This window comes from Ovis canadensis, chromosome 1, assembly GCF_042477335.2.
Source record: "Ovis canadensis isolate MfBH-ARS-UI-01 breed Bighorn chromosome 1, ARS-UI_OviCan_v2, whole genome shotgun sequence".
Classification (NCBI taxonomy): Eukaryota; Metazoa; Chordata; class Mammalia; order Artiodactyla; family Bovidae; genus Ovis; species Ovis canadensis.
In genome coordinates, this window is record NC_091245.1 from 157291266 (window position 1) to 157318202 (window position 26937).

Consider the following 26937-nt stretch of genomic DNA (forward strand, 5'->3'; position numbering starts at 1 on the left):
CAAAGATGCAAAGTTGTGGCCTGAGTGGTAAGATGATATCTGGTGAGCCTAGCGTGTGAAATTCTTAGAACTATCAGGGAGGCCCATAGTGCCAAATCACTCGGAGAAGCCAAGTGTTACAGCACATGAAAAGTGTTTTTTTATTTTTATTTTTTACTGGGAGAGTTTGATGAGTTTTGAAAAAGCAGTTTTAATGAAATGGTTGCATAAAAGTCAGATAATAGAATTTGAGAAGTGAATGGGAGGTAAAAGGTAGAGAAAGTCAGTGTAATCTATCAAGAGCATTGTCTGAGAAGAAAAGTAGAGATACAAAGCAGATAGAAGGCAGCATGAAGTCAATTACCATTTTTGAAGAGTAATATAAATATAGCACTTCTTTTTAATGGTTAAGAATAGAGCTAGGAAAAAAAGAGAGGTTGAAAAAAATGTTTTTAAGCAGATAAGCAGATAAAATAAATCCCCAAATATTGAAAATGTCATGATTTTATATATTTGTAGATCTATCTATAAAATCTAACATTATTTTAAAATATAATATACTTTATATAAGTTATATCTGACTGTAAGCATTACTGTTGATCACATAAGACCCTCTGTACAATGAAACTGAGGAAAGAGGATAATAATAAATGGCAGATACCAATTTGCCAACAATGGGAAGTGTGTTCAGGAAATAGAGTTCTTACTTAATGGCCTGTGCTTTATCTGTAAAGTAGGAGAGACAATTTACCAAGATGGATAAAAAAAAATTGCATAGAAGGGATCTTTAAGAAAGCAGTGAAGTTCTGAAATGAATGCCTTAGAAATTAAAAAAAAAAATACATTGGAGGGGAACACATTGAAGTTTCTGGGAAACATGTCTTCCTTCTTTCCACAAATAATTATCATCTACTCCTATCAGACACTATGCCAAACTTTGGGGACTGAATAAAAACAAGGTAGAGTCAGTGTCTTTTTTTTTTTTTTTCCTGGCCACACTGCAGGGCTTGTGGGTTCTCAGTTCCGCAACCAGGGATTGAACCCAGGTCACAACACCGAAAGCCCAGAGTCCTAACCACTAGGCTACCAGAAGAGCCTCTGTAAATGTCCTCATAAATGCTATTTAAAAGATGTACAGCACCCTCTTGCTTTGCTCCAAGAAAGATTACCTCATAGGTAATCATCCTCAGGAAGTGATATTTGCTGGATATGAAGGATTTGTGCAAGATGTGATGTTGAGGAATGAAAAGACAAGGATGAAGACGAGTATTTCGAGAACAGGATGTAGCCGGTACACAAGTCCTGAAGTGAAGAGGTAGCTATTTAAAAAAATCCAGAAAGGGTACCACTGGGACTGGAATACAGATTGTCAAAAAAATAGACTGAATGTAAGTGGTAGTTAGTTGGGTTAGATCCTGCAGAGCCTTAAACTTATTTTCAGGATTTGAGCTTGTATCCTAAGAAAAACAGAAGAAAATAAAAAATGAAGAAAGAAGTAGGAAGGGAAGGGAGGATAGGAGGGAAAGAAGAAGGAAAAAGGAAACTAATGAGTTTTAGGCAAAGAATAATATTGATACTGTAATCAGATATGTATATTTCTGGCTACAAGGGAACAAATTTATGAGATGGGCAAGAGAGGACAGTGGGAGAAATGTTAAGGACCTATTCTAATGAGAGGTGACAGTGGTTTAGACAAGGCTGTTAGAACTACTGACAGAAAGGTAGAATAATTTAACATGTAAATCTGCAGTTTTTCTAATTCTTTGGTTCTATGGACTAAAGAACAGGATATCACAAGCTAGGTTACCAAACATATAAGATTTTAGAGAAACACCATTAATAGATGGCAGAAATATTTACTGAGATAAGTAACACTGGTGATGTAGAATTGTGAGCTTGTTTTAAGTATATTAAGCTTGCATATTTGATATTTATAAATAGAGGCATGATATTGAACACATGATTAAATATACGGATTTGGAACTCAAGAGTAGTTATCAGGTGTATGTGTGTGCATGCTGTCGGTTTAATCATGTCCGACTCTCTGCAACCCCATGGACTGTGGCCCACCAGGGGGTTCTCTAGGGAGGAATACTGGAGTGGGTTTCTATGCCTTCCTCCAGCGGATCTTCCCCACCCAGGAATCAAAGCTGTCTCTCTTACATCTCCTGCATTAACAGGTGGGTTCTTTACCACTAGCACCACCTGGGAAGCCCATTGGGTGTATAGAATCAGTTAAAGCTGAGCTTAGGATCGGGTAGAAAGAGTATATAATGAGCAGAAAATTCAGTGTTCAACTGAGATTGGATTCCACGAACTTGTAGTAGTTCAAAATTACAATTTTTTATTGTTATTCTTGGATTTCTAAATAGGTCATGTTTTAAATGAATGTGCAGATTCTTTATTGAAGAAGCAAAGGCACCAAAATTATGCAAGAAATGTAAAAGGAAGAGATCAAGGGTTCTAATGAGTGATGATTTTTAATAAAAAGTAGAATAATAGACTAAACAAACAGATGGACTTAATAAGAGGAGTAGAGAGTGAAAGTAAAGGACTATAACATCTCAAAATTAAGAGCTTGTTGGCAAATAAAGACTATTAGAATTAAAAATCTGAGGTGGAAAACATCTAGGTATTCCAGAGGGTGGCCATGTGAATGGTTTTCCCAGCTGCTACTCAGTCAGAATGAGAAAGGTTTTAAAGCAATGAAATAATAGTTAAATTAGAATTTAATATTTAATACTAGGATATGCAAGTCTGGAGCTATGAGTTTGTAAGCCTTTGGTATAGAGCTGTGGACTTCTGAATGTCTCTTTCAGCTGGATATGGGACTTTCCCAAGGTCATTATAGGATTTCTATTAGAAAAGTTAATTGTGAACTTGATAGAAAAATTGTTCAAGAAAACTGGAAGTTTTATCACTGAGTTAGGAAGAGTTATGATGGATGGCAGCAGGAGTCACCAAGAAGGAGAGAAAGAATCTAAAATACTGATGGACCTTGAATTGCTTATTTAATCCAGGACACTTTTATCTTAATGGCAGTGTACCTGGGACAATTAACTATTAATCACGTAAGCATGGATACAAAGATATAAAAACATAAGGAGTCAATTTCATCAGTTTGTATTTGCCTGATGTGCTGCTTCCACAGCTTATACCTTTCGAATAAACAAGCTCTCGAGTCCCCAAGAATTCATGGAATATTTATGAATTAATATAGTAGAGTCTATTCTTTGGGCTTTCCTTACATTTTGACACTACACTATTTGTTAACACACATTTTTCATAGAGTAGAAAGATGTATTAATTTTATTATTTCCTTAAGTACAATCATTATTCCATTTTACTTCCTGGAGGTGATACACAAGTCACCTTGATTCAACTTCACTCTCCTACTTGGAGATCATCCTTCAGAACTACATGATCTCCATGCTCTCTTAAGACTACAAATCAGATTCTCCTGGGGAACTTTCTAAAATTAAATTTTAGCTTTATTTTTAATATATAGACCTATGGTTGACTCATAGAAACTATGATTTTTAAAGCTATCTGGAGCAGAAAGATTTAGGAACTACTAGTTCAAAGTTGGTTCATAAATGGGATACTTTAAAATAATGTTTCAGTATTCTCATTTTATTCTCAAAGTTTATGTTCCCATTAAATTTAATACAATATTGTAAAGTAATTAGCCTCCAATTAAAATAAATAAATTTACATTTAAAAAAAATTTGTAGATGTCTTGTTCTCTCCTCTGTCTACTGCCTACAGCAGGTTTCTACATCAAATTTATAATGCTATCATTGTTTAGTGCAAGAAAATTGAAATGTTATTTGAAAACAAAAGGTTTAAAGCAATATACTAGTCTTTATTTATTTATCCTTTCTGTCTCAGACCATTGTAAAAAGACATTCTTCCATTTAAAAAATGTTTGTTTAGCCAACAGCTTTAGAAGATAGAGACAATATCTCCCTCTTGGCAGACAGCTGGTTTACTGGCCAGCTCAGTCAAGATGATGTCTGCTTCAGGGCAAATGGCAGATGTGGGCCAGTCTTCTTGCAGTCCATTACAAAAGACTGAGGGTATCTGACCTCGGCTGATAAATGCATACTGTGTGCCACAGCACCCAGGAATCCACCGCTCACTGTAGCCATGGCACTTCAGTGGAAGAGAAATCAGGGCACGCTGCAGTGCTTGCAAGCTGCTGAATGACAATACATTCCTTTGTCTCTAACCCAAGAGCTTCAGATCTTCTGCTAGCATCTATGAGGCTGTGACAAGTTAACTTGTTAGCTTGTGAGAAGGATAAAATCTGAGAACATTCATAGTTCTCGACACAACCATAATTAAAAAGTGAGAACACTATGTTGTAGAATTTTTGTGACTGTAATATTGCTATGAGTATACCGAAATAATAAATGTAAAGTGTTTAGAATAATGCCTGTTATATGTGGAATAATATCAACAACACCTTATCGACTAATAATACTAGTGTTAATAGCTGCAGAACTACCTCCACTCTCTGAATCACTCAGAGATGCATGGCAAAAACACACTAAAATTTCATGTTTTAAGTAATGAACCCTAACCTAAATCTCTCTTGTCACATTATATTGGGACAAACTCCAGTAACTACTAAGACCAGTCCGGAGTAAGTTAGTAGGAACTGTGCCAGAGTGAGGAGAAAAACTTTCTTCAGAAGGGAGCAGCCTGTGTTTTCTGCTGATTGTTGCTATGCAGGAAAACTGTAAGTCAAGTGTTGTCAAATTATCTGACTTTAAAAGATAGTCCATAATATTACAGTGTGTAATCTTTATGGATAAATTTACTTACATGTATATTTGAACCCAGCCCATGGGTTCAAAATAAAATATGTCTATGGGCCAGATGCTTAAAAGCTCAACATTCAGAAAACGAAGATCATGGCATCTGGTCCCATCGCTTCATGGGAAATAGATGGGGAAACAGTGGAAACAGTGTCAGACTTTATTTTGGGGGGCTCCAAAATCACTGCAGATGGTGATTGCAGCCATGAAATTAAAAGACTCTTACACCTTGGGAGGAAAGTTATGACCAACCTAGATAGCATATTAAAAAGCAGAGACATTACTTTGCCAACAAAGGTCTGTCTAGTCAAGGCTATGGTTTTTCCAGTAGTCATCCAGTAGTATGGATGTGAGAGTTGGACTGTGAAGAAAGCTGAGTGCTGAAGAATTGATGCTTTTGAACTGTGGTGTTGGAGAAGACTCTTCAGAGTCCCATGGACTGCAAGGAGATCCAACCAGTCCATCCTAAAGGAGATCAGTCCCGGGTGTTCTTTGGAAGGAATGAAACTCCAGGACTTTGGCCACCTCATGCAAGGAGTTGACTCATTGGAAAAGACCCTGATGCTGGGAGGGATTGCAGGCAGGAGGAGAAGGGGATGACAGAGGATAAGATGACTGGATGGCATGAGTTTGAGTTGAACTCCAGGAGTTGGTGACGGACAGGGAGGCCTGGCGTGCTGCAATTCATGGGGTCGCAGAGTTGGACATGACTGAGCGACTGAACTGAACTGAACTGATGGGCCAGATGCAGACCATGTATCCTTTTCTCTAGCAAGAATCAAACTCACAGAAAAAGATGAGATTTGTTGTTACCAGAGGCAGGGTTGAGGTGGAAGGGAAAACAGATGAAGGTAGTCAAAAGGTACGAACTTCCAGCTGTAAATAAAGAAGTACTAGGGATATAACATACAACATGATAAATAAAATTAATACTGCTTGGGCTTCCCTGGTGGCTCAGATGGTAAAGAATCCCCCTGCAATGAAGAAGGCCTGGAGTCAATCCCTGGGTCGGGAAAATCCCTTGTAGAAGGGAACAGCTTCCCACTCCAGTATTCTGGTCTGGAGGATTCCGTGGACTGTATAGTCCATTGGGTTGCAAAGAATTGGGCACTACTGAGGGACTCTCTCATTCCATTATTCATAAAACTTGAGAGTAAATCTTGAGTTTTTCTCACAAGGAAAAATCATATATTATTTTCTAGTTCCTTAATGTTTTATCTATATGAGATGAAGCGTGGTCCTTAATCTTATTGTGATCCTCTTTTCATGATGTACATAAGTCAAGCTATTATGCTGTACACTTTTAATTTATATAGTGCATGCTCTGTCAGTCAGCTGTAGCTGATTCTTTGTAGCCCCATGAACTATAACCCACCAGACTTCTCTGTCCCTGGGATTTTCCAGGCCAGAATAGTGGAGCGGGTTGCTATTTCCTACTCCAGGGGATCTTCCCTACTCAAGAATTGAACCCAATCTCTAGAATATCCTGCACTGACAAGAGGATTCTTTTCACCTCTGAGCCACCTGGGAAGCTCCAAATTTACATAGTGTTGTATGTCAATTATATCTCAATAAAACTGGAAGAAGGGAAAAAAAAAAAGAATGACAAGGAGTATCCAAATTCTCTTATAATTGCCCTAGATAGGAAGGAAGATTATAGTTAATGAATGATAGAACTGATGGAGAATCTTACAAAAGATGAAACAGAACAAAACAGAAATAAAAGCCCAAAATGTTCCTTTATAGTTTTTAAATGTCAAAATAAGTAAGATTCTAGAAAAAAATGGCATATGATTTACCCATTGCTATTTACATGGTACTTGCTTTTTATCACAGCAGATACTGAAACCCCAGATTCACAAAGTAATGGCACCACAGAGAGGAATGTGGAGCGATCTAATATTGAAACCCTGATCTGTCACTGGCTAGTAGTTCATGTGGTGTTCAACAAATACTGCTCTGACTCTCTGACAAATCTAAAATGTTCCACAGTGCTCTTGTGAGGTCACTGTGGTGCCATGGGGTGCTTCAGCTCACAGTTAGGAAACAAAACCATGGCACTATGCCATACTCCAATGTACAGAGATAAAGGGATGCAAGATGAATGCCGTGCTTCATGAAGAGTTAAATCTTTATCTAACATTTGCCTGGAGTTGAATCTGCAGGTTAATTTTATCCTATTCATAAAATAAGCCTAGTCTAATTCCTAGCAAAATAATAATAAACATAGAGAAAAAAATATCCTTGCTGTTGGCTATTTCTGCAGTAACCATGTTTTCCCTCTGATTCCAAATTTTATTTCTTCTCTCTCATACTCCACAAAGCATTTAGAGACATCTTCATAAAATGTAAATTTATGCAAAACCCATCAGTTTCTCACCAATGCTGTTGGACTGACACAGTCCCTCTCAGAGCATTTTCTACCCCACAGGAACACCCTTCACTGACCAGAATAGACCACCTTTCTTGGTCCTTGAGATGCAAAAGAATCTTAAGTTTCTTCCAAAAGTTTCTCTCATGCCCAAGCCACATGCTTACCTCTGCAAAGAACATCCTTCTTCTTCTATCTTGCTAACTCCTAATAAAAGCAGGAATCATTTATTGCTCCATCTACTGTCACCTTTTCTCCCAGCACCACAATCAGGACACTACCTGGTGTATTTATCGTAATAGGACTCCAGGAGCAGTCATAAATGGTTTCTACTTAAAGCTTTTCTAAAGCTTTTGCTTTTAATAACCTGTTATCAATGTTTGGCTCAGTACCAAATCATGTAATCTTCCCAGAAGTATTTCAGTATCAAATTTTGCAAATTTTTGAAAACACTACTCTCTGGTTAACTAACATAATATAAGGAATTAATGTGGGATGTCGCTTTGTCAAAATGTGTCCCCTGAAGTGGTCAATCACAAGCCTTAGTGTGTTGACACAAAAATTTTCATCTATGATGACAGAATTGTCAGTGTGTTGGCAGGAATCAGAGGAAAGATTCTGAATTTAGAAGTATATACCTCATCTCATTACATGGGTAGCCCTTTCCCTTCTAACAGGGAAACTCTGCCTGACCTGATGAAGTTGTGAAGAAGCACTTGACCTGTTGAATATTTGATTTTTATTTTAGAGAGTAATGGATGAGAAAAGGATGAGATTTTAGAATCTTGAAGGCAAGTGTATCGTTAGTCTTGAAAGTTTTTTCCACTAGGAGTAAGCTGCCAATTGTAACAAGTGAGGATTTGCTAGAGATTCAGGTGACTTCTACCTGGAGGCGACCTTAAACCTATTGAAATCATGACCAGAATGTTTTGAGGACCATTCTGCTTTAGGAATTCCTCTGGTGGTAACTTTCCACCACAGCGAGTTTTACTAATTTGAGAATATGAACAGACCCCTTTGCTCTGCTTCTCCTGTCCTCCTGCTACACGCTTTATCCCCTAAATCTTTTTATCTTTGTCAGAGCAGAGGAACAGGCTGAGCCTCACAACCTCCCAGATTCCAGCAATTTATTAGTATTTATTTAAACTATGCCTATATTCAAAAACTAAATATAATGCATATTGTAAATAATAACAACAGTTATACTAGATGGTAAAAATAATAATAAGTGAGGATGTACTTGGGTAGGGGAAATAAAGGAAAGGAAGAATAAAGTGACACTGAGAGTAATGTTAACAGGCTGCTCTTTCCATGATCCAAGGGCTTCCCTGATGGCTCAGATGGTCAAGAATCTGCCTGCAATGCAAGAGAGACACAGTTTCAATCCCTGGGTGGGAAAGATCCCCTGGAGAAAGGAATAGCAACCCATGCCAATATTTTTGCCTGGAGAATTCCATGGACAGAGGAGTCTGGTGGGCTAGGGTCAGAAAGAGTTGGACACAGCTGAGTGACTAACACTTTCACTAACACTTTTCATGCTCAGAATTCTACACACTGTTAAATCAAAATCATGGAATAAAAACTTAAACTTAGTCTCCTGCTAAGTCGCTTCCGTCATGTCCGACTCTGTGTGACCCCATAGACGGCAGCCCACCAGGCTCCCCCGTCCCTGGGATTCTCCAGGCAAGAACACTGGAGTGGGTTGCCATTTCCTTCTCCAATGCATGAAAGTGAAAAGTGAAAGTGAAGTCGCTCAGTCGTGTCTGACTAATCTTAGACCCCATGGACTGCAGCCTACCAGGCTCCTCCGACCACGGGATTTTCCAAGCAAAGAAACAAATCTAGTAACACAGTTTGTTCTATTGCATCAGGCTGTGAAGTACAAGACCTAACTCTTATTGCCTAATCCACACTTTTCTTTTGCCAAGCAAATGACACTTTCCTGAAAGAGTAAATGAAAGAGAATTTAGCAGACTATCAGTTTGGGGTAATGAGTTGAACCTCTAGCTTACACACTATCAAACCCAAGGAAATGTTTAAGTTGCTACAAAGAATTTTTGTCTCCTCTAAGACTTTGAAATTTCATGTCCTGTTCAATAAGTGTGGGAAAAATAATGAACGACCATGACATTTTTATACCAACTGCAAAAAAAGGATATTTTTATCTTACATTTTAAGTGAATAATGTCTTGCTCTTTCTACTGAACATCTCCTGCAAATTAATCTCAGACAGACCAAGACAGAGTTAAGAGGAAAATGTAAACTGTAGCTGAAGAAATCAGAAACAGATTTTTTCTGACATGGCCTTATGATTTGTAACTTGAAAGTTCCAGTTCATCATATCATGAAATTCCAGCCAACCATGGCATTCTAAAACATCATGCGTAGGATAATTTTAGACTTGAGATTCAGTTTTGTTTTTCCCAATTGAGGATATTTCAAAAAGCAGTATGCCAAAATATAAAAATTAGTATCTTTCCTAGACAAATGAAACTTAACTTTGTAGGCTGGGAACAAAAGAGATAGACAGCTTTTTCTCACATTCCTATCAGAAGTGAAACAAACAGGATGTTAGTTTTCTCTTCAGTTACATATCCATTGAAAAGGAAAATAGGACACTAAATCTTTAGTTTAGAGAGTACATTTGAACATTATGCATATCTGATTACAAACTGTGCAAAAAAATGTCAATCATTATAGAATCATTATACTAGATTGTGTGATTTTGAAACATGAACTGGAGTTCTCATCATTACATTCTCTCTGTATAAATGTAATTTTCAAACAAAAAATACTAACCTTATGTGATGCTTAATCCAATGCTTGGGTGAGGTGGAAGTAGTCAGTGTATAATCTGTGCAAACTAAAATGACAATTTCAAAAATCCTTGGTAACCCCAGAGGATTTAAAGGGCTAAATTTTAATTTTCCATCTTGATCCATAATAATTAAAAAGCAAACAGGTTCATTTTGATGTTTTTCTAGTTCAAGGACAATTTGGCTCTAAATTGACCCAGATGAATTTTATGTAATTTGATTAATAAGGTTATCTTCTCATAAATTTATGAGGATTATACCTTGAAAATGCTATTAATTTTAATCTTTTATTTCAGTTTTCAATTATATGGAGTATCATCTACCAATGTTAAATTACCTTGAATCTTCTCAATACATAAATGCATTTGAAATAAAATGTCCCTTATTTTTCCCAAATATTCCCTTCTGTATGAGAAAAAGAACCATTAGTACAGCAATACAGGGTATTGGGCAGTAATGATTTTCACTGTAGATATATATGTAATGATGTTTATTACATATTAAAGGATAAAAGCTTGAATTCTAGCAGATTAAGAAAAGCAGACCTGATGCTGTATTTTTTGTATTCTTCCTTGTATTTGAATGATCAAAAGGAAAATGGTGTATCTGCTATAGATATTCGCCTCACTGATGACATTACCTGCATACATGGATAGCAGAAAACATTTGTTTCTCAAGACCCTGATCTTCAATTATCTCAGAACTTTAGGGCAGAAAACCTGTTTTTAAGGCTTTGACAAATTTATTTAGTTAGTTAGTTTTCTATTTTTTTTTTCTTTGACGTAAGAAGTTAATTGTATTTTTGAAGCTTGTGCACTCTACTTCTGATAGGTTGTTAATTGTATTTTTTTAAAGGGAAGATTTAAATGATATTTTGTTATAACTCCAAATTGTGTTTATGTGACTTATTTTGATAAGGTATAGCCTACTTTGACATTTTCATCATAGGAAGTAGTTGACAATATAACTATTTAATTACAAAAGCTGGTGCTCCTTTTACACAACATAGAAGCTAATTTTTTTTTTTAAGAGCTGTTCACAAACATTTTTTTTAATTGTCACACGAAGATTCTGAGACAAGTTCTTAACTGGATTTTATTTATATTACTTTTGAATTTTACATTTTCTCATTTATATTTTATATTTAGGTAGTGCCCTAAGTGATGGACTTGTTACTTGTTGGTTATCTTGGTAAAAGATTGCTTGAGACTTGTGAACTTTGCTCCTCCTGTTAAGACCACCTGGAAAATTTCTCATTAGCCACTGCCCTATATAATCTTTTCAACCCTTTAATTTGAATTCAGGTAGCAACAATACATGAAATAAAGATGGTCACTTCAAATTGACAGTAGTAGGAAGAAGAGGAGCTTCCCAGGTGGTGCAGTGGTAAAGAATCCTCCCGCCAATGCAGGAGATGTAAGACACAGGTTCAGTCCCTGGGTCAGGAAGATCCCCAGAAGCAAAAAATGGCAACCTGCTCCAGTATTCTTCTCTGGAAAATTTATGGACAGAAGAGCCTGGTGGGCTACCATTCATGGGGTTGCAAAGAGTTGGACACAACTGTGCAACTGAGCACACATAAACATGGATTGCAAAGATAATTATCTAGAAATTGTGTATGTAGCATTACCTGTTGTAGAAACATACATTTGACCTTGACAGGTCAAATAATATTAACTATATACATAAGCTGAATAATAGCAAAAATATAATTGATTGACATATAAAAAATTCTGCCTTAAAAATAAGGGGTATTTTTTATATATGACTAATTTTTTAATCAATTACCTATGGAGTAGCAAAGAAAACAGCAATCAGGAAAAGATAATGTAACAGCAGTATTATAAATTATTTTCTCTGTCATGAACTCAATAATCCCAGAATATAATGACAATGAAAGAAAATATTTAAGTGGCAATATAAACAATATTTAGAAATAAACTCATGAGTCAAACATAAAGAAAAAACCTTTGATTAAAATCTAACTTGAAAACAGAAAATCTATAAAATACATAAGGACTGTCTGAAATGTTATTCACAGGAAAAATCATAGTGCTGAACATGGTTGGGAGAGAGAAAGAAAGGGAGGGAGGAAGGGAGGAAGAAAGGGGAAATAAAAACAAGCAGATATAAATCTTTAAAAACTGTATATAACCAGAATATTTTAATGTAAAAATCTAGAAGAGAGGAAATAAAGATAAAAGCAGAAATTAACTAACTAGAAAGCAAACTACAGAATTGGTAAGGTCAGCAAAGAAATCAGTAAAGATTTCAAATGCTTAATCTTTCTAGAGAAAAGAAAAGATCAACAACATAAAAGATTAATCAAGAGAGTAAAGATTTCCAATAAAGAAGAGATTAAAATATTAAAGGCATACCATAACTCTAGGCAGAAGGATTCAAAAGCCTATATGTAATAGATATGTTTCTGCTGCTGCTGCTGCTGCGTCGCTTCAGTCGTGTCCGACTCTGTGCGACCCCATAGACGGCAGCCCACGAGGCTCCCTGTCCCTGGGATTCTCCAGGCAAGAACACTGGAGTGGGTTGCCATTTCCTTCTCCAATGCATGAAAGCGAAAAGTGAAAGTGAAGTCGCTCAATAAGTGTCCGATTCTTCGTGACCCCATGGACTGCAGCCTACTAGGCTCCTCCGTCCGTGGTATTTTCCAGGCAAGGGTACTGGAGTGGGTTGCCATTACCTTCTCCAAGATATGTTTCTAGGAAGATATAATTTATAAAAATATATTTATAAATAGGCAAAATTACAGATACTGTGTAAGGATATGCTTTATATCACAGCTCTGCTAACTACATCAAATCCTAAATAGGTGCTATTTTAAAAGTTTTCCATTTTTTTAATATAATGACATCAAAACATCAGTAGTTAAAAGTCTTATAAAGATATAGCAGGGGGAAAAAAGAACACTGGAAGTTACTTTGTTTAATTGAATGATAATTGCTTTACAATGGTGTGTTAGTTTATGCTATACTACAGCCTAAATCAACTATAAGTAAATAAATATCCCCTCCTTCTTGAGCCTCCCTCCTATTCACCCCCTTCCCAGCCCTCTAGGTCATCACAGCACACAGAGCTGAGCCCCCTGTGCTGTACAGCAGCTTCTCACTAGCTGTTGTACACAAGGTAGTGAGCACATGTCAAAGCTACGCTTTCAGTTCTTCCCATCCCCTCCTTCCTCCATTGTGACTATCATGGAAATCACTTTTAACTTACAAATACTGATGGAAAAATCCTAAATGAAATACTAGCAAATATAATACAATAACATGTTAAAAAAATCATGCTTTATCAAAATTAATTTATCATCAATAATTAAACTATGGTTTAATATTAAGCAATTATAAATTGTTTATATAATTTTATATATAATTTATGTATAATTTACCACTTTTATATAATTTATATAATTAACCACATTAATAAGTATAGTGAGAGATTTTGAAAAGTGGAAGATTACAAACTCAAATTCAAAATTCAATAGCTTAGAAAACATAGCAAAAAATTTCCAGCCTTTTAATTGTAACAAAATTGCTACATAAAAGCTTAGAAAAAAATATTAATGCTCTATACATTTTAGAGGAACTCAAATGTAGAATTGAATAAATAAAAAGATATGCTTTAATGTTGATTAGAAATATAAAAAGTTGTGCTATATAAATGCATGCACATATTATTTCTTATTTTTAGCTGTGACTGTATAAAAGACATACCAATCAGAATTCTGTTAAAAGACATACACTCTTCAAATAACTACAACTCATACTAAAATGAAATATGTAAGTGCTGAAGTTTTCTCCATTTTCAAGTGCTGATAGGTCAATTTTAATATTAAATAACTTGTCTCAAGCATAAAGATATATATATTTATTAATAAATTCAAATTTACTATAAATATGTCTTATAATTTAATATGACTAAATATATAGTATATTTGGTACTGTATAGTGTCTTTATTACACAGTGAAATGAAATGCATATTGTAGTCGAATAACATAAAAGATCCTGGAAGCCATCTTGTTCAATATATTTGATTTAATTCATACTCAAGTCCCTTTCGCCTGTTATAGCTGTGGTCTCATACAATGAATTACAACATTAAAGAAAAGTTAACAATTTCATTATCTAGGTAAAACAAATCATTTTGTGATTACCTTGAAATTTCCTTAATATGTAACAAACTCATGTCACTCTATGGGTAGACATCACTTCTCAACTTTTGTTATGTTATAAAATGTCATAATTTATATCATATTGGCATAGAAAAAATTGAAGTAATATATAAAACATGTTATGAAGTTATTCCTTATACATTTGTGCAAACACCTACTATTTTATATACTGTATATTTCATATTTAATAACTAATAAGTACTTTTATGAGATAAACTGTCATAATTATTTTCTTTGTAGCAAGCTATCATTTAAAATTTTTGTATGCAAACATTTGGGTACACGTGTGTCTTTCAATTCTTGGTTTCTTCCATGTGTATGCCCAGCAGTGGGATTGCTGAGTCATAGGGCAGTTCTATTTCCAGGTTTTTTTGTTTGTTTGTTTTAAATATAAATTTATCTATTTTAATTGGAGGTTAATTACTTTACAATATTGTATTGGTTTTGCCATACATCAGCATGAATCCACCACAGGTATACACGTGTTTCCCATCCTGAACCCCCCTCCCTCCTTCCTCCCCGTACCATCCCTCTGGGTCGTCTCAGTGCACCAGCCCCAAGCATCCAGCATCATCTATTGAACCTGGACTGGCGATTCATTTCATATAGGGAATCTCCAGACTGTTCTCCATAGTGGCTGTACTAGTTTGCATTCCCACCAACAGTGTAAGAGGGTTCCCTTTCCTCCACACCCTCTCCAGCATTTATTGCTTGTAGACTTTTGGATTGCAGCAATTCTGACTGAAGTGAAATAGTACCTCATTGTGGTTTTGATTTGCATTTCTCTGATAATGAGTCATGTTGAGCATCTTTTCATGTGTTTGTTAGCCATCTATATGTCTTCTTTGGAGAAATGTCTATTTAGTTCTTTGGCCCATTTTTTGATTAGGTCGTTTATTTTTCTGGAATTGAGCTGCAGGAGTGGCTTGTATATTTTTGAGATTAGCTGTTTGTCAGTTGCTTCATTTGCTATTATTTTCTCCCATTCCGAAGGCTGTCTTTTCACCTTGCTTATAGTTTCCTTTGTTGTGCAGAAGTTTTAAGTTTAATTAGGTCCCATTTGTTTATTTTTACTTTTATTTCCAGTATTCTGGGAGGTGGGTCATAGAGGATCCTGCTGTGATTTATGTCGCCCTTCCAGGTTTGATGCAGGATTCAGGATGCTTGGGGCTGGTGCACTGGGATGACCCACAGGGATGGTACGGGGAGGGAGGTGGGAGGGGGGTTCAAGATGGGGAACATGTGTACACCCGTGCTGGATTCATGTTGATGTATGGCAGAACCAATACAATATTGTAAAGTAAAAAAAAATAATAATAACAAATGATAAATGGTTAAACAACATAAATAAATAAATGAAACTGAGCAAGGAGAAAATAAAGTTGAATATTAAGTAAAAAAAAAAAAAGAAAAAAGAAATGACTTAATCAGAATAGAAGACCAGATCTCACTTAAGAAGAGATAATAGAGGATATACACATAAGACAATTGTTTAGGGAACCTGACTTCAACATTCTCTTAGTTCTTTGAGACCTGTAGAATTCTTGAGTAAATCACTAAATGCTTGTTTCACTTGTTTGTTTCTCAGAGTATAAATAAATGGGTTTAACATGGGGGAAATGGAAGTCGTAAGTATTACTACTTCCTTATTGATAGTCATTTCATCTTTTGATGAAAGTTTGATATAGACAAACATGCAGCTGCCATAGGTGATAGAAACCACAACAAAGTGGGAAGAACAGGTGGAAAAAGCTTTTGTCTTTTGCTAGGCAGAGGGGAATCTTAGAACTGTTCTGATGATACATATGTAGGACAGAACAACACATGTAAGAGTCGTGATAAATATCAACACATAGCAAACAAGAGTTATCTCTTCCATGAACCATGGATCTGAGCATGAGATCTTCAGGAGTGGATAAATGTCACAAAAAAACGTGATCAATGACAGAGTCACAGAATTCCAGATTCAGTCCCAAGCAAAACGGTGGAAAAACAATTAAGAAAGTGGTTATCCAACAGCAGAAGATAAGCATTTTGCAGAACCTGTGGTTCATGATGGTCATGTAATGCAGGGGTTTGCAGATGGCTACATAACGATCATAGGACAGGGTGACCAAGAGAAAGAATTCTGTTACACCAAACATAGATTTAAAAACTAGTTGGAACAGGCGAGCGTTATAAGTAACGGTCCTGTTTCCTGTTAATATACTGTACAAGAATCTAGGAATGCAGGCAGAAGTGAATGAGATTTCTAAGAAGGAAAAATTTTGGAGAAAAAAGTACATCGCAGTTTTAAGGTGAGAATCCGCTAATATGAGGGTTATGATGACCAGGTTTCCAATTATATTCAACATGTATGTGATGAGTAGAAATATAAAAGTCAAAATCTGCATTTGTAGGTTATCTGTTAATCCCTGGAGGATGAAACTGAATGCTGATGTGTGGTTTCTCATTTCTGGGTCCTGACTTCTACAGTCTTCCTGTAAAACTGAGGGAGGTACCATCTGAGAAGACAGTGAGAAAATGTTTTACAATAGCTTTTGTTTAGAAAAGCTAAACAATATTATCTTACATGTATTATCTTACAATATTGTTCTTACATTATTATTATAAGTGAGTATTTTTAACTTAATTCAGAGCTGTAAGCCCTGTTGATACATCCCTTGATAGGTTAGAAACTTGGCGTTCAGTTTTGACACAAAATATGGTGAGATATGCAGTTTATATTGTAATTTACTGTACATGCAAACACACACAAATATATATACTTACACAGCTTTGAAACAAGAATTTCAGTAAAATACTAATCATCAGATGCCCTATTTTCTGATATTATATATGTAATCTATAAAGATATCAAACACTATGCTGTATATCTGAAACTATATCAACTATACTACAATTTTTAAAATAAATAAATGCAAATATGATCACAAAAAATAAAATTTTTGTAGATAATACATAAGAGAAAATTATGTACACATTTTGTCATTTTACAGCAAAAACTTATTTAAAGATAGAGGTTAATGACAGATAAGTAAAAATTTCTGGTGAATGAGGAAGAAATATAATTAAATGATGGTATGGTAATGTTAATATAGCTACCAGTTGTAACTCCCACTTCTTTCTCTGAAGCCTAAAAGCTAGCATGTTTTGTTAATCACAACCTACCAAATTATCATTCTCATCAGCCTAGAGCTACAAATGTGAGGAGATGTAAAAAACTTAAATTTACCCTTTTATTGTCCCTTCAAATAATTTCTAAAATCTTAACATTCTGAATTGTCCTGGCATTTTATGATAATGTTAACACTTAGGAGAATCGTTATGTTTTATTCTTATTTAATGATGATTAATATGTCTTTACTATATAATCAAGATAAAATAATACAGTTCCCCCAAATTGTTCTTTTATATAATAAAGAAAACAGAAATTACCGAGGATGCAATTAGGGATTTAAATAAATTTAAATGTAACAAAAGGATTTATTTTAAAACTTTCACCCATATCTACTGAAGAGACAAAGTTGGAATGGGAATATTTAGATAGAAAAAGAAGTTACAGTTTTTTCAGAATAAAATTAATTCAAAAGAAATGTACAGTAATTCTTTTCTAACCACAGTATATCAAACACTATTTTGATTACTTTCAGCTGACCTTCAGGCCTCTTTCTGTCCCTTAAAGGTGGGCTCACATCACACTAAACAGGCTGAAAGAGAAATTGTTTTGCAAACTTGTACCTAAATAAAACTTCAGTTTGGAGTAACATATAAAAAGAAGAATTTTAGAATAGCATAAGTAAAACACAACCAAGAAAAGATATCTATTTGTGTCCTCAGGTTCTTATGATTTGATCAAATGAATATCATTCCCTAATCCTATTCTAAATGTGCTTTGCCAATTAACAACATGACATCTCAACATTGTCTTTTGATTTCTCAAAGAAAAGTTGTAAAATATGTTTTGGTGTTGTTCAGTCTCTAAGTAGATTCCAACTCTTTGCAACCCCATGTCCTATAGCACACCAGGCTTCCCTGTTCCCCACTATTTCCCGGAATTTACTCCAACTCATATCCATTGAGTCGGTGATGCTATCTAACAATTTTATTTTCTGCTGCCTCCCTTCTCCTTTTGCCTTCAATCTTTCCCAGCATCAGAGTCTTTTCCAATCAGTTGGCTCTCCACATCATGTGGTCAAAGTATTAGAACTCCAGAGATAATCCTTTCAATGAATATTCAGGGTTGATTTCTTTTAGGATTGACTGGTTTGATCTCCTGCTGCCCAAGGGACTCTCAGGAGTCTTCTCCAACACCACAGTTTGAAAGTATCAATTCTTCTACTCACAGACTTCATGGTCCATCTCTCACATTCTCACATGACTGCGGGAAAAACCATAGCTTTGACAATGCAGACTTTTGCTGGCAAAGTGATGTCTCTGCTTTTTAACACATTGTTTATGTTTGTCACAGATTTTCTTCCAAGGAGCAAGGGTCTTTTAATTCCATGGCTGCAATCAGTCTGCAGTGGGTAAAGAATCTGCCTGCAATGCAGAGAGCCAGGAGACTAGAGTTCAATCCCTGGATCAAAAAGATACCCTGAAAGAGGAAATGGCAGCCTGCTCCAGTATATATATATACACACACACACATACACTCTTTTGTGAGAGTCAGTATTCATCATGTGGCCAAGTCTCTTACATTATTAGAGAAAATCCCATAATTCAAGAAGACAATTATCTTGGATGGGTTTTTAGCTCTTTTTTAATAACTTTGAGAGAATTCCTTGCATTTCTGCTTCACTTCTTTTTTTTTATTTTATTTTTTTTTATTTTTTAAATTTTAAAATCTTTAATTCTTACATGCATTCCCAAACATGAACCCCCCTCCCACCTCCCTCCCCATAACATCTTTCTGGGTCATCCCCATGCACCAGCCCCAAGCATGCTGCATCCTGCGTCAGACATAGACTGGCGATTCAATTCACATGATAGTATACATGTTAGAATGTCATTCTCCCAAATCATCCCACCCTCTCCCTCTCCCTCTGAGTCCAAAAGTCCGTTATACACATCTGTGTCTCTTTCCCTGTCTTGCATACAGGGTCGTCATTGCCATCTTCCTAAATTCCATATATATGTGTTAGTATACTGTATTGGTGTTTTTCTTTCTGGCTTACTTCACTCTGTATAATCGGCTCCAGTTTCATCCATCTCATCAGAACTGATTCAAATGAATTCTTTTTAACGGCTGAATAATATTCCATTGTGTATATGTACCACAGCTTTCTTATCCATTCATCTGCTGATGGACATCTAGGTTGTTTCCATGTCCTGGCTATTATAAACAGTGCTGCGATGAACATTGGGGTACATGTGTCTCTTTCAATTCTGGTTTCCTTGGTGTGTATGCCCAGAAGTGGGATTGCTGGGTCATAAGGTAGTTCTATTTGCAATTTTTTAAGGAATGTCCACACTGTTCTCCATAGTGGCTGTACTAGTTTGCATTCCCACCAACAGTGTAGGAGGGTTCCCTTTTCTCCACACCCTCTCCAGCATTTATTGCTTGCAGATTTTTGGATCGCAGCCATTCTGACTGGTGTGAAGTGGTACCTCATTGTGGTTTTGATTTGCATTTCTCTAATAATGAGTGATGTTGAGCATCTTTTCATGTGTTTGTTAGCCATCCGTATGTCTTCTTTGGAGAAATGTCTATTTAGTTCTTTGGCCCATTTTTTGATTGGGTCGTTTATTTTTCTGGAGTTGAGCTGCAGAAGTTGCTTGTATATTTTTGAGATTAGTTGTTTGTCAGTTGCTTCATTAGCTATTATTTTCTCCCATTCAGAAGGCTGTCTTTTCACCTTGCTTATAGTTTCCTTTGTTGTGCAGAAGCTTTTAATTTTAATTAGATCCCATTTGTTTATTTTTGCTTTTATTTCCAGCATTCTGGGAGGTGGATCATAGAGGATCCTGCTGTGATTTATGTCTGAGAGTGTTTTGCCTATGTTCTCCTCTAGGAGTTTTATAGTTTCTGATCTTACATTTAGATCTTTAATCCATTTTGAGTTTATTTTTGTGTGCGGTGTTAGAAAGTGATCTAGTTTCATTCTTTTACAAGTGGTTGACCAGTTTTCCCAGCACCACTTGTTAAAGAGATTGTCATTACTCCATTGTATATTCTTGCCTCCTTTGTCAAAGATAAGGTGTCCATATGTGTGTGGATTTATCTCTGGGCTTTCTATTTTGTTCCATTGATCTATATGTCTGTCTTTGTGCCAGTACCATACTGTCTTGATGACTGTGGCTTTGTAGTAGAGCCTGAAGTCAGGCAAGTTGATTCCTCCAGTTCCATTCTTCTTTCTCAAGATTGCTTTGGCTATTCGAGGTTTTTTGTATTTCCATACAAATCTTGAAAGTATTTGTTCTAGTTCTGTGAAAAATGTGGCTGGTAGCTTGATAGGGATTGCATTGAATTTGTAAATTGCTTTGGGTAGTATACTCATTTTCACTATATTGATTCTTCCAATCCATGAACATGGTATATTTCTCCATCTATTAGTGTCCTCTTTGATTTCTTTCATCAGTGTTTTATAGTTTTCTATATATAGGTCTTTAGTTTCTTTAGGTAGATATATTCCTAAGTATTTTATTCTTTTCGTTGCAATGGTGAATGGAATTGTTTCCTTAATTTCTTTTTCTACTTTCTCATTATTCGTGTATAGGAATGCAAGGGATTTCTGTGTGTTGATTTTATATCCTGCAACTTTACTATATTCATTGATTAGCTCTAGTAATTTTCTGGTGGAGTCTTTAGGGTTTTCCATGTAGAGGATCATGTCATCTGCAAACAGTGAGAGTTTTACTTCTTCTTTTCCAATTTGGATTCCTTTTATTTCTTTTCCTGCTCTGATTGCTGTGGCCAAAACTTCCAGAACTATGTTGAATAGTAGCGGTGAAAGTGGACACCCTTGTCTTGTTCCTGACTTTAGGGGAAATGCTTTCAATTTTTCACCATTGAGGATAATGTTTGCTGTGGGTTTGTCATAGATAGCTTTTATTATGTTGAGGTATGTTCCTTCTATTCCTGCTTTCTGGAGAGTTTTTATCATAAATGGATGTTGAATTTTGTCAAAGGCCTTCTCTGCATCTATTGAGATAATCATATGGTTTTTATTTTTCAATTTGTTAATGTGGTGAATTACATTGATTGATTTGCGGATATTGAAGAATCCTTGCATCCCTGGGATAAAGCCCACTTGGTCATGGTGTATGATCTTTTTAATGTGTTGTTGGATTCTGATTGCTAGAATTTTGTTGAGGATTTTTGCATCTATGTTCATCAGAGATATTGGCCTGTAGTTTTCTTTTTTTGTGACATCTTTGTCAGGTTTTGGTATTAGGGTGATGGTGGCCTCATAGAATGAGTTTGGAAGTTTACCTTCCTCTGCAATTTTCTGGAAGAGTTTGAGTAGGATAGGTGTTAGCTCTTCTCGAAATTTTTGGTAGAATTCAGCTGTGAAGCCATCTGGACCTGGGCTTTTGTTTGCTGGAAGATTTCTGATTACAGTATCGATTTCCGTGCTTGTGATGGGTCTGTTAAGATTTTCTATTTCTTCCTGGTTCAGTTTTGGAAAATTGTACTTTTCTAAGAATTTATCCATTTCTTCCACGTTGTCCATTTTATTGGCATACAACTGCTGATAGTAGTCTCTTATGATCCTTTGTATTTCTGTGTTGTCTGTTGTGATCTCTCCATTTTCATTTCTAATTTTATTGATTTGATTTTTCTCTCTTTGCTTCTTGATGAGTCTGGCTAATGGTTTGTCAATTTTATTTATCCTTTCAAAGAACCAGCTTTTGGCTTTGTTGATTTTTGCTATGGTCTCTTTTGTTTCTTTTGCATTTATTTCTGCCCTAATTTTTAAGATTTCTTTCCTTCTACTCACTCTGGGGTTCTCCAACTGTTCCTTTTCTAGTTGCTTTAGTTGTAGAGTTAGGTTATTTATTTGACTTTTTTCTTGTTTCTTGAGGTATGCCTGTATTGCTATGAACTTTCCTCTTAGCACTGCTTTTATAGTGTCCCACAGGTTTCGGGTTGTTGTGTTTTCATTTTCATTAGTTTCTATGCATATTTTGATTTCTTTTTTGATTTCTTCTGTGATTTGTTGGTTATTCAGAAGTGTGTTGTTCAACCTCCATATGCTGGAATTTTTAATAGTTTTTCTCCTGTAATTGAGATCTAATCTTAATGCATTATGGTCAGAAAAGATGCTTGGAATGATTTTGATTTTTTTGAATTTATCAAGTTTAGATTTATGGCCCAGGATGTGATCTATCCTGGAGAAGGTTCCATGAGCACTTGAAAAAAAGGTGAAATTCGTTGTTTTGGGGTGAAATGTCCTATAGATATCAATTAGGTCTAACTGATCTAATGTATCATTTAAAGTTTGCGTTTCTTTGTTAATTTTCTGTTTAGTTGATCTATCCATAGGTGTGAGTGGGGTATTAAAGTCTCCCACTATTATTGTGTTATTGTTGATTTCCCCTTTCATACTTGTTAGCATTTGTCTTACATATTGTGGTGCTCCTATATTGGGTGCATATATATTTATAATTGTTATATCTTCTTCTTGGATTGTTCCTTTGATCATTATGTAGTGGCCTTCTTTGTCTCTTTTCACAGCCTTTGTTTTAAAGTCTATTTTATCGGATATGAGTATTGCCACTCCTGCTTTCTTTTGGTCTCTATTTGCGTGGTATATCTTTTTCCAGCCCTTCACTTTCAGTCTGTATGTGTCCCTTGTTTTGAGGTGGGTCTCTTGTAAGCAGCATATAGAGGGGTCTTGTTTTTGTATCCATTCGGCCAGTCTTTGTCTTTTGGTTGGGGCGTTCAACCCATTTACGTTTAAGGTAATTATTGATAAGTATGATCCCGTTGCCATTTACTTTATTGTTTTGGGTTCGGGTTTATATACCCTTTTCGTGTTTCCTGTCTAGAGGATATCCTTTAGAATTTGTTGGAGAGCTGGTTTGGTGGTGCTGAATTCTCTCAGCTTTTGCTTGTCTGTAAAGCTTTTGATTTCTCCTTTGTATTTGAATGAGATCCTTGCTGGGTACAGTAATCTGGGCTGTAGGTTATTGTCTTTCATCACTTTAAGTATGTCTTGCCATTCCCTCCTGGCCTGAAGAGTTTCTATTGAAAGATCAGCTGTTATCCTTATGGGAATCCCCTTGTGAGTTATTTGTTGTTTTTCCCTTGCTGCTTTTAATATTTGTTCTTTGTGTTTGATCTTTGTTAATTTGATTAATATGTGTCTTGGGGTGTTTCGCCTTGGGTTTATCCTATTTGGGACTCTCTGTGTTTCTTGGACTTGGGTGATTATTTCCTTCCCCATTTTAGGGAAGTTTTCAACTATTATCTCCTCAAGGATTTTCTCATGATCTTTCTTTCTGTCTTCTTCTTCTGGGACTCCTATAATTCGAATGTTGGAGCGTTTCATATTGTCCTGGAGGTCTCTGAGATTGTCCTCGTTTCTTTTAATTCGTTTTTCTTGTTTCCTCTCTGATTCATTTATTTCTACCATTCTATCTTCTATTTCACTAATCCTATCTTCTGCCTCCGTTATTCTACTATTTGTTGCCTCCAGAGTGTTTCTGATCTCATTTATTGTGTTATTCATTATATTTTGACTCTTTTTTATTTCTTCTAGGTCCTTGTTAAACCTTTCTTGCATCTTCTCAATCCTTGTCTCTAGGCTATTTATCTGTGTTTCCATTTTGATTTCAAGATTTTGGATCATTTTCACTATCAATATTCGGAATTCCTTCTCCGGTAGATTCCCTACTTCTTCCTCTTTTGTTTGGTTTGGTGGGCAACTCTCCTGTTCCTTTACCTGCTGAGTATTCCTCTGTCTCTTCATCTTGGTTATATTGCTGCGTTTGGGGTGGCCTTTTTATATTCTGATAATTTGTGGAGTTCTCTTTATTATGGAGCTTCCTCACTTTGGGTGGGGTTCTATCAGTGGCTTGTCAGGGTTTCCTGGTTAGGGAGGCTTGTGTTGGAGTTTTGGTGGGTGGAGCTGGGTTTCTTCTCTCTGGAGTGCAGTGGAGTGACCCGTAATGGGTTATGAGACATCAAAGGTTTTGGGATAATTTTGAGCTGCCTGTATATTGAGGCTCAGGGGAGTGTTCCTGTGTTGCTGGAGAATTTGCGTGGTATGTCTTGTTTTGGAACTTGTTGGCCCTTGGGTGGAGCTTGGTTTCAGTGTAGGTATGAAGGCTTTTGATGAGCTCCTATTGCTTAATGTTCCCTGAATTCAAGAGTTCTCTAATGTTTTCAGGCTTTGGGTTTAAGCTTCCTGCTTCTGGTTTTCAGTTTTATTTTCACAGTAGCCTCTAGACTTCTCCATCTATACAGCACCGATGATAAAACATCTAGGTTAAAGATGAAAAGTTTCTCCACCTTGAGGAACACTCAGAGAGGTTCACTGAGTTACAAGGAGAAGAGAAGATGGAGGGGGTAGTTAGAGGTAACTGGAATGAGATGCGGTGAGATCAAGAGAGGAGAGAGCAAGCTAGCCAGTAGTCACTTCCTTATGTGCGCTCTATAGTCTGGACCGCTCAGAGGTATTTACAGAGTTATACGGGGAAGAGGAGAGGGAGGAAGTAGACAGAGGTGACCAGGAGGATAAGAGAGAGGAATGAGTAGGAGAGAGACAAATCCTGCCAGTAACCAGTTCCTTAGGTGTTCTCTACCGTCTGGAACACACAGAGATTCACAGAGTTGGATAGAGAAGAGATGGGGGAGAAAAGAGACAGAGGCCACCTGGTGGAGAAAAAGGAGAGTCCAGAGGAGGAGAGAGTGGTCAAGCCAGTAATCTCGCTCTCAGGTAAACTTGGGTAGTGAAGTTTGGGTTTTTAAATGTACAAAATTGACAACAAAAACCTAAGAGCAAAGATTAAAAATCTGGAGTAGAGGTTGGATTTTCAAAGATACAATATTAAAGAAAAGCAGAAGGAAAAAGGAAGAAAGAAAAAAAAAAGAATTATTAAAAAACACACAAACAAAAAAAACAAAAAAACAAAACACCAACAACCATCCAAAGAGTATATATGGTGTTTGCCTTAAAAAAAAAAAAAAAAAAAGTCTTTTTTTTTAAAAAATAGTAATACTAGGTTATAGAAATAAAAATTAGAGGAGAAATAGAAGACTTAACAATTAAAAAAAAGCTCGGGAAAAAAAAAGCAAAAGGCAAAAAAAAAAAAAAGAATGATTTTAAAAATATTAAAAAATTAAAAATATATCTGGCTCTTCTCTGATGTTATGGGCCGTGTGGGCTCACTTCCAAGGTGGTTCCCTCTGTTTAACTTCTTCTGTTTGCTGGTTTTTAGGCTCACTGGTTCATTCGCGCTGTGGGGAGGGGGGATGCTGTTTTTGAAGACAATGGTCTGCTTTTCTGGTTGCCTGATGTCCTCTGCCAGCCTACAGAAGTTGTTTTGTGGAGTTTGCTCGGCGTTGAAATGTTCTTTTGAGGAATTTGTGAGGGAGAACGTGATCTTCCCGTCCTATTCCTCCGCCATCTTTCCAGTTCTTTCTGCTTCACTTCTGAAAGAAATGTAGTGGCTATCTTCCAGGATTACAGTTGTAAAAGTTTGTTCACCACTTTTAAAGAACAGTATTTATCTAAAAGCTGTTAGGTTTTAGAACTACCAGCTCTTCTTTAATGTCAGCCCCAATTTCAAAGTTTTTCTGAAATAGGAATCTGTATTAAGGACAATGATGAATTCAAAGTGAAAGTTGCTCAGTCCTGTCTGACTCATTGTGACCCCATGGACTACACAGTCCATGAAATTCTCTAGGCCAGAAGACTAGAGTGGGTAGCCTTTCCCTTCCCCAGGGGATCTTTCCAACCCAGGGATTGAACCCAGGTCTCCTGTATTGCAGGCAGATTCTTTACCAGCTGAGACAACAGGGAAGCCCACAAATACTGGAGTGGGTAGCCTATTCCTTCTCCAGAGGTTCTTCCTCACCCAGGAATCCAAGTGGGGACTCTTGCAATGCAGGCTGATTCTTTACCAGCTGAACTACCAGGGAAGTCAGTCTAATTTAATTCTTTCCTTCCGTTAATTTCTCACTAAGCCTTGGGTGACCCAAAGAGGTAAATTCATAGGCATACCCCATATTCTAATTCTCTCTTGTCTATTCTTCTGTTTCAATTGTTGCTGTGCTGCTAATTCCCTTCAGTCGTGTCCAACTCTGTGCGAACCCATAGATGGCAGCCCACCAGGCTCCCCCGTCCCTGGGATTCTCCAGGCGAGAACACTGGAGTGGATTGCCATTTCCTTCTCCAATGCATGAAAGTGAAAAGTGTAAGTGAAGTCACTCAGTCGTGTCCAACTGTTTGCAAACCCATGCATTGCAGCCTACCAGGCTCCTCCATCCATGGGATTTTCCAAGCAAGAGTACTGGAGTGGGGTGCCATTGCCTTCTCCATTTGTTTCAGTTGAAATTTGCCCTAATTTTTCTCACCAGCCCTAAACTCTACTTGCAGCTTGCCAATGTAAACTTCACACAGCTTGATAAACTAAATCACATTAGTATGTGAATGGGACATTTTTCACCTTAGAATCTTCTTTTTCCCAAATAGCAGCAATAAGTTGCAGCCTTTGGGGAGCAATGCCCTATTTTCATTACCTGCTGGACCCTGTGGTGTTAGATTAGCCCCTTTAACAGGTCTAAACCTTACTGTATTGATTCTGACCTA

General features: G+C 36.4%; 1 protein-coding gene and 1 pseudogene across 3 annotated transcripts in view; one reads left to right on the plus strand and one right to left on the minus strand.

Moving 5' to 3' along the window:
- The window catches only part of CADM2 (cell adhesion molecule 2), a 1299579-nt gene that overhangs the window by 1219923 nt on the left and 52719 nt on the right, over positions 1-26937 (plus strand). The gene's annotated exons all lie outside the window — the stretch shown is intronic.
- On the minus strand, positions 15695-16629 carry LOC138434291 (olfactory receptor 6C2-like; annotated as a pseudogene).